The following is a 9640-nucleotide window of genomic DNA, read 5'->3' as shown; positions in this document are numbered from 1 at the left end:
GATCCGACTGCGTCGAATCGCGGACAATGTTCATTACTGTCATCGAAAACGCAAATTAAGAAAAATTTACGTGATATAGATTTCAAATAATTTGGGGGTCTGTGCAAATCATAAAGCCGCATCATAAAGTCTTTTTTTGGGTGTCTAGCAGGTCAGTCATCTCATTAAAGTTATGCCGTTCGACGGCCTAGTCACGTAATCAGGTATGCAATCCGACTGCGTCGAATCGCGGACAACGTTCATTACTGTAATCGAAGACGCAAAAATAAGGAATAAATTACATAAAATTAAATTCAAATAATTTCGGACGCCCATGCAAATTTTTTTGGGTGTCTAGCAGGTCAGTCACCTAAGTTATCTGGGTAGGCAATCCGACTCCGTCGGATGGCGGACAATGTACGACGGCCGGATAACGTCATCGGGTATGCGATCCGACTACGTCGAATCCCGGACAACTTTCATTACTGTCACCGAAAACGCAAAATCAAGTCATAAGTTATGTGTAAAAAAAATTCAAAACATTTCGGGAGTCCATGCAAATCATATAGCCACCGTATTTTTTGGGTGTCTAGCAGGTCAGTCACCTCGGTTAACCGAGTAGGCATCCGACTTCGTCGGATACCGAATAATGTACGACGACGGCCGGGTCACGTCATCAGGTATGCTATCCGACTGCGTCGAATCGCGGACAGCTTTTATTACTATCACCGAAAACTCAAAATTATGTCGTTAATTACATGAAAGGAAAAAGACGAAAAAAATAAGTGAAAAAAAAAATTCGTTCCGACGCGGCCGCCGCAAATTAATTCGAATCCCTGAGGGGCCGAATCGAAACCACGACCCCCGGGTCATCCGCACCTACGCCTAACCGACCTGCCTACCTACTGAGTTGATAACTGCAGTTATCAACATGTTGTCAAATCATGTTGTCAAATCTCTGACTCTTAAGCCGCTTCGACGTCCCGGCGAATTACGAATGCGGTTCGCACGTCCGCTTCGGGCGTCGGAGCGGGCGATCAAGCCGCGTCGAACGGCGGACGACCGGCTTTGCCGCTCTCGGATGTCGAAAACGCGATATTCGCGGAAAAAATCGAACATAATATATATATGCATATATTTATGCCTGTATATAGTGATACATACTCGGTGGAACCGCGGGACGTCCTCTTTCCGCGACACCGCTACGCCCCGGGACTCGCTGGGATAGAAGTACGGCCACGCGCGGCATATAAATTTAGTGGGGAACGCGAATACGTCTTCGACGGGGAGGTCCGATGTCTCGGAGAGGAGATACGGGCGACGGTAGTCAAAAAAGTCGGAAAAATCGTTAATATCGTTAATAATCTAAAGAAATTGATACATAAATTATTTATATTGATAGATGATTAAATTTTTTAAATCTCTTCGTAAATATACCATTTTTTCCGCGGTTTCCTATTTTTCTATTTATAAATATAAAAAAATACAAAATTCTCGGTAAATATACCTTTTTTTTTTCTGATAATATTTTCTATTGTGTATAATTTATAAAAGATGAGACCTGGGAGACCGCCCACGGAATTTTTTCATTGGCCATCGTTCACGCCGACTTTAAACCAAAGACCCGGGAGACGCGAATCGAATTTTTTCCTTGGCCGTTTCCTCACGCTAGTTCGAAACATTATACCCAGTCGTAAAAAGAGCGCCACACGTGTTCATGCTTTATATAGTTAGGTAGATAGATTAGGTAGATAGATTAGGTAGATAGATTATATTTTTATACCTACTGTGTTGCTGTGATTTTTTATATATTTGTATCATTATTATTTAGATCTTGTATTATACAGCAACTAGTTATTTACCAGCAATCGTGTTACCATTTTTTAATTTCAGTTTAATTATTGTACACACACCCACATATATACACACATAACACACAAATAATACACAGAAATACACTACACGCATTACGTAGCTCGACAGTATTTGCCCGACAATCCCAACCACTGCTGTTCGAGCAATTACACCACTACACACCCAGCTAGACGCTAGTCCTCGCATATTTAAGACCTGTTCTAGGTGTTAGTGGTGAGCAATTAGGTGTCCAAGGTGCGCATGTTATTATTAAATGCTACCGGCCCGCACATTGGCGTAAAAAAAAATGTGAAATAGATTTTTTGCTGTTTGAGGGGGCCGGGGAAATGGCAATACAGGGGCAAAGCCCAATGCACTTGGAGCTTTGGGTTTACGGTTTTGAAATAGGTCACGCGCTAATTGCACGCTAAATTTTTAACCAAATAAAATTTTGAATTTTAATATGGGGGGGGCTGGAGAAACGTACGTATATCAACACGGAAACGTCGGCGGTAGTAGTTTAACAATATGACAATTACCGCGGCAACGATAACTTCTTCCACGGCTATTACCTGTACCACGGTCATTATTATTATAATTGTAGGTAGTATTATTTTCCCTCTTTTTCCGGTGTGCCGCTCAAATATGGTATTACCGTCTGACCGAAGAATGCTCGCAGATACTGCTCGAATTTCGTCGGCAGCACGTCCATTCGCCACACCAAATATTATAATATCTATTTACTTTAGCTCAGTTCGCGTATCATAACCGATCGTATTGAAACCTCGTACAATACGCATGTGATATCTTCGTCATTAATATTATTTAAGCGCTTTGCTGCTGCTGCAACTGCTGCTGTCGATGTTTTTAAATCTATTATTGTGCTTACATATTATTATACAATACAACGTACCTACGCGATAGACACGTATAATTATTTATTATTGCGGTATTAACGGACCACATTGTGAAAGATTTTTCGTTTTTTTTTTCATATTTAAATATATGTATATATTAATATCTGCCATCTAATATAATGACTGTGCTATAATATATCTAATATATACGTATAGATACTCGATAAAATTGAAATAGGCTTTACCTGATTTTCCGTCTCGGCAGTTACACCGCATACGAACCGCACGTGTACAATACTATGATGGATGGTCCTTGGTACAAATCGGTAAGTCATTCGTTTTTGTGACAATATGGTATCCGAACATAATCGATTTAAATCTATGACTAGGACACTAATAATGACCAGAGTTATAAGTGTGAATACAAATAATTTTGAAAATTAGGAACATAATAATATATAGTATATTATACACAAACAATGTATTCAAAGACAATACGCGTATTTGCTACTTCGTTATTGATATTATTTTGAAATTCTTACAAATGGGAGACTTCAAATTCATGGAATATATTTTTTTTTATTAAGAATAAAAGATTCAATAACTATAGGTCATTAGCCTGTGGTTGTGTTAACATTATTATTAATGGATAATTTAGTTATGATTGGTGATTACATAGCTAAGGGATAAGTAGTTTTTACAGTTTTATATAATTACATTTATTTTTGTATTACTTCTGGCCTAATTCTGACCCCTCCTTTTCTTTATCTTAAAACTACCCGCAGTACTTTTAACGATAATATTAACTGTATATTACACAAGTAATGTTAATTGTATTAAATATTAATTGTAAATTGGGCACATTCCCGTAATGTATGCTTAAATAAATACAATTTTGTTGTACAATTTTATTTTTCAGATTAAGTTTTTAAAACTTAAGTTAATGATGATTGATATCATTTTTCTATTTTAACAATATTTTTTTATTTTTATTAGTCTCTAGTAAAAACTATGATGGCTCATTTTAACAATATATTATAGCACATTTATTAATATCTGTGATTCATATGGAAATATGAATAATAAAACCATAAAAACCTTGTAGGTACACTTGAAGACAATTTATTTTATATTTGTATGCACAATATTATGATTAAATAGTTGTAGTATAGGTACTATAGTTGCATTAAGTACCTTTTAATGAGCTTAGCAAGTCTAGATATATTATAACCAATTTTTATAGCGTTATGATATGCCTAATGCCTATAATATAATATAATATGCTATTCTGAAAGAATTTTAGATTCGAAAAACTTTTATGGTTTTACGAGGTACGATGTGAGCTTTTTTTTAGTGAACAATTGTTGAAGTACCTATTACACTTGCTTTAAAATGACTTAAGTCATAAAGTGGCCATAATTTTTAGATTCTGAACAGGGCAAATAAAGTATTGATTTTACAATGATGTGCGTGTGTTTTTTTTTGTGTGTCTGAAGACACGGGTTTTAGTAGAAAAATGCTGAGATAAACAACTTTGAGGTAGATTTTTGGTGAGAAATTTGATCTAGTTGATACTTTTCAGAGGTTAAAATTGAAAATACTAAGTACTGACTTTCTAAAATGATCAGGATAGACTAAAAATATAATACAAACATTTATTAAAAAATAAAATATTTGTACCTATTGTTATTAAAATAATTGTTTAGTAACCTTATTGGTTTCCAAAAGGTTAGACCGTCTTCAATCAGCATCGTATAATTTGTGATTCTAAAATTTAAAATTATTTGTAATAATTTTTTAATTTAGTCAATATTTCAAATTAGTTGTATAATTACTTTGTTTATCATTCTTATCTACTAAATTTGAATACGAATTACCTGAAAATCATGTTTTATGCGTCAGGTCGTTGTATAAATGTAATAAAAAATACTTATATCACGTGTTATAGTTGCCATATATCATAAATGATCACACACTTATAAGCAATAATACTGAACAACTCTATACTCTTAGATAAGCTTTGGGAATATACAAATCTAAGACTTAAGGTAGTAAAGCAATAAAAATAATGCAATTAGCTGTGCCACTATTTATACAGGTAATGCTTGTGATTAACCAATAATAATAAAATATAACCGCGTTCAATTTTGTGTTCACCGTGAGGTGATGGAAAATTTCCGTTAATAACATATTATGATGTTTGTAGATAAATAGACTACAGAGTATAATAATTAATAAAAGAAACTATAAGTTACTCACACATGGCAGGTGGACATAAAAGAATAATTTGCATTTCTAAACTTTGGATGGCTATAACTTCTAAAATAATGGTTTTAGAAATTTTTTTTTTGCACCATCGTTCTTAACTCTTTGAAATACGTATATTTCGAAAAAAAATTCCAAAAATGTGCTGGGTAGCTAAAGTGAATTTATGCCGATTCCTTATAAATATGGCTGGGATTCGATGACTTAAAAACTCTCAAAAAATGCAAAAAGTTAGTCGGTCGGCTTTGATCCTATTTCAATTTAATTATGTATTGAATTATTTTTAGTACTAAATAATTTTTTTAATAACTATAAAATATGTTTAATTTTTAACTGTCAATCAAATGTGGGCGGTTTTGAACTATCGACCTTTCAAATTTCCCCTTTTAACAATAAAATAAATGTGTGCGGTATTGAACGGTGTAAAATGTGCGGTTATGACTACCGCTCTGCAAAAAAGTATACTGTGCTTGGTGTTATGGAGGGAAATATTTGGTAGGGGACTAAAATGTATAGTTTTGGGGTAATTAAATGGGAAGAACATCAAGTATGCTTTAAATTTGAGGGAAATATAATAATTTGACATCGTTGCAGGACGTATTTCTTTTGTAAAAATGATAATTTTAATATTTTGTCTCTCTCTAAGCGTATTTTTTTCTGGCGTAGTGCAGCCATATGGCTTTCAATTTTGTGTTTACCACGAGTTTATGGAGAATGGCTGTTAATAAAATGATTTTTTGTGGGCAAATAGACTACAGAGAATAATAATTAATAAAAGAAACAATAAGTTACTGGCACATGGCAGGTGATAACATATCACTGTTGCTCACGTACTAAGAATTGCTTGCACGTAGCATAATAATATGAATAATAAAAATAATGTAAATTATAATTATAATCTATATAATTTGAGAAGTATATCTTGACTAAAATATTAATAAAAAGGCTCAAAATTCTGTAACGTTACATGGTAACGCATTATATCAACTCTGATACTTTCTTCATATTATATGTTCAACAGGCGGATTCGTTTACGTGGGCGTTGACGAGGAAAAAGACAGATGAACTGAGCAGAGAAAAACTCAACCGGGTATTGACCTTATTCGACTTGACCGCATTGGGCACCGGAGCCACGTTGGGATGCGGTGTGTACGTGTTGGCCGGAGCAGTGGCCAAATCGATCGCCGGACCAGGCGTAGTCCTGTCCTTCGTCATTGCCGCCGTGGTGTCAGCGTTTTCCGGTGAGGACATGCCCAATTCCTATGGAATTAATTTTTAAGTCGATGACGGATGTCAAAATATCCCGTTATCAGATAATTTTACCGAAGGAGAGCGAGATTCTTCAAGGATATTAACTGTACCTGGTATAATTATATCACAGATAGGCATTTATAAACAAAAATCTATTTTCCATTTCCAGCATAAATCTTTAAATATTTGTGTGATTATCTCTTCCGGACAACTTTCCCAATTTTTCTCTCCATAAAAACCTCATTTGAACTGTTTTGAACATTTTAGAAAAATAATGAGCCATGTCCATGTGGGTCAAGCCATTCTTGAGTAATGTAGTTACTACCAAAGGATAGTATTTCATTTTTATTTAATAAGATTGCCGTATATAAAATATATTATAATTATTATCGACCTCAAACTTATATAATTTTTTTCTTCAAAAACGGATAATATTACAATGAGTTCACTGTTTTGTGACAAAAAAAATTCAAATTATCGGCCCAATATAATATTTATACAAACGTTACTAGGACTTTGTTATGCTGAGTTAGCTGGCCGAGTACCCAAAGCTGGATCTTCGTACATCTACAGTTACGTGGCGGTTGGCGAGTTCACCGCGTTCGTCATCGGCTGGAATCTAATCATCGAATATCTCATTGGTAATATGAATAATATATCAATCGTCCCTATAGTATACCCATGATATCTTGCATTGTATATTTTAAATCCATAATAATCCATTTTTCTATGTTGTGCGTACCAACAATTGTATATTAAAAAAAAAAAAAACGTTAAGGCCCAGTAACTAAATATACTTACAGGTAAAAAATCCCACTGACTTAGACCAGTAGTTGACCTAGAATCTAGATATATATTGTATAAAAGATCAATTCACTCTACTTTAAAAAAAAATAATATGAATTATTATGAATGGAAAATTATCTATTTTGTACCTTTACGTTTATAATAAAACGGAGATGACACGTCATACTGGTGTGCATAGTATCTCCTCAAGGGGGATTGCAAATGGTTAATTATTTCAATTAAAATGTACCAATTTGTTGTTTCAATTATACCGATGGACCAAATAATGCAATTATTCAACTTTTGACAACTTATATGAGCGTTATTTATTAGGTCTATTTCTAGATCGATCAGGCGAATTTATAAAATTTCACTACACATCTCTTATAGCTATAATATTTTGTCAAAATATTTAAAATATATGACATTTTAAATGTTAACTATTCAAAATTTTAATTTAAAATCATAAAGTGTTGACTGATCTAACTCAAGTAGTCATATTATATTAAGGGAATCAAATTACACGTATTTTTCACACATTTTAGACCAATAAGCGGTGGTAAATTACAAATACTCCGGAATATCCGATTTTTATTTTTAATATATGCATGAATTCTTTGGAAAAATATCTAGGCTTTATTGGAAGTGGATTTTCAATTTTGAGTTTTAAAGGACCTTTCAAAAATTTCCAATTTTCAAAAATGCCATGAAATAATTGCTATTACATATTTTGTATTGATTTTGGGCACATTTGATTTTAAGTCAAAAAGTTATTCCTAAAGATCTAGAATCTTGTAAACTTAACCATTTTTATATAATTACAATCGTTTTTTAGGAAGTATGTTTAATTTAATACCGCTATTAGTAGTTTTTAAAATTATTCCAAACAAGCATATATCTAAATTTTCACGATGTAACGACGCTGCGTGACAGTGATTATCGAAACATACACTAATGTTCATTTACTACTATCACATAGACATAGCCCAAATGTACATTCATATGAAATATGAATTGCCTAAGCATTACTCCTTAAAAATCGATACGCTTCAGCCCCCTCAACGAATTCAAACCAGTTTTCAGAAGTATTATCGCGTTACTATGGATCCATCGGAGTGATTGACAAAAAGTACATACAATGTACAAAATATGAACATAATATATTCTTTACTGTTCATAATATTGTGCACGACGCCATGGCGTGGTAGCGTCTTGTACTTGTGCGTAAGAAAATAGTCCGCCATTTATTTTACACTACAGTAACACACACGACACACCAATCATAAATTTACTACACACACACATTTAAACGATCCACGTGCACACACATAAAAAAAATCCTATAGTGAACTCCTTAAAAATTATAGTTTTCGACAATGGCTGTACTTAGAACTATTTACAACAGCCGCGGCTTGCAATCTCCTTAATAAGGGGTTCGGTGGCTGACAGTTAATTTATAGCCAAAAACATACAAAACTTTATTCCATCATATTGATCAACCTACTAATGCGATAATACTTTTTAAAATGTATTCGAATTCGATATTATGTCTGCTTGAGATCGGTTAATCCAATTTTCCCAATTTCATCCCCCCTCTCAAAAAAAAAAAAAAAAAAAATATTTTCAAATTTTCAAACGTTGATTATTCGGAATTTAAACAGAAAATCTTAAAATTATACTGGCAGATCTCAAGTAGACATTATAACGAATTCAGATCATTTTTCTAGAAATTTATCGCGTTATTAGGTCGACCAGTAAGATGGAACAAATTACATATAAATATGAGCATTGTTTACCGTTCACGCAAGCAGCGCCGAATTTTTTACTAACGCAATATTATTACATCGTTTTTTGACCACGTCGCAGCCATGTTTATTCGTTATCAGTTTTTATTGGTCATTTGCAGGAACCGCCTGCGCGGCCAAGGCCATGAGCAATTACTGCGATTATTTGCTGGGCAACCCGCAGAAAAGATATATGACCGAATATTTTCCCATACACATCAGCTTCTTGAGCAATTATCCCGATTTTGCGTCATTCACGATGATCGTCATAATCGCGCGTAAGTGTTACATATATATGTTATATAGTGTTACATTATATTTGCATACAATATACGTAGGTATTGGTAAGATTTCACATTGATATTTTAAGTGGGTATAATATTGAATGCTCAAAATTAATATTAATAAAAATAAAAGTATTTATATTTTGGTGAAAAAAAAATTACCTAAGTAAAAATACCTTCGATTTACTAAATAGTTGGCATAGTTACATAACAAAACCCACCTCGGTAACGAAAGAGACAACACAATATTATAATGACGTGTTGCCTACCGTACAATAAATATATTTTCCGCCGAGATCAAGTGATTGTATAGAAACTAAAAAGAACGTTGTGTAGATTTCATCAATTTGTAACCAAAATGGAATATTCATTGAGGTATAAATCAAACGAGGTTCAAACTATTCTCTAAACTATCCTTATATTTCCAAGAACAATTGGAATTAAATAATGTGTACAGTGTACACTATGTTATTACACATTAAATAATGTAACGTTTCCTTAGACACCCACTTCCGAATTTTGGATTCAATCAAAGGCTTTCGTTTGTGCTCGAACTTTATCGTTTGTACTGCATCCATTC

Source organism: Acyrthosiphon pisum, chromosome A1 (assembly GCF_005508785.2).
Source record: "Acyrthosiphon pisum isolate AL4f chromosome A1, pea_aphid_22Mar2018_4r6ur, whole genome shotgun sequence".
Lineage (NCBI taxonomy): Eukaryota > Metazoa > Arthropoda > Insecta > Hemiptera > Aphididae > Acyrthosiphon > Acyrthosiphon pisum.
Note: the sequence above shows the minus strand (reverse complement) of the source record.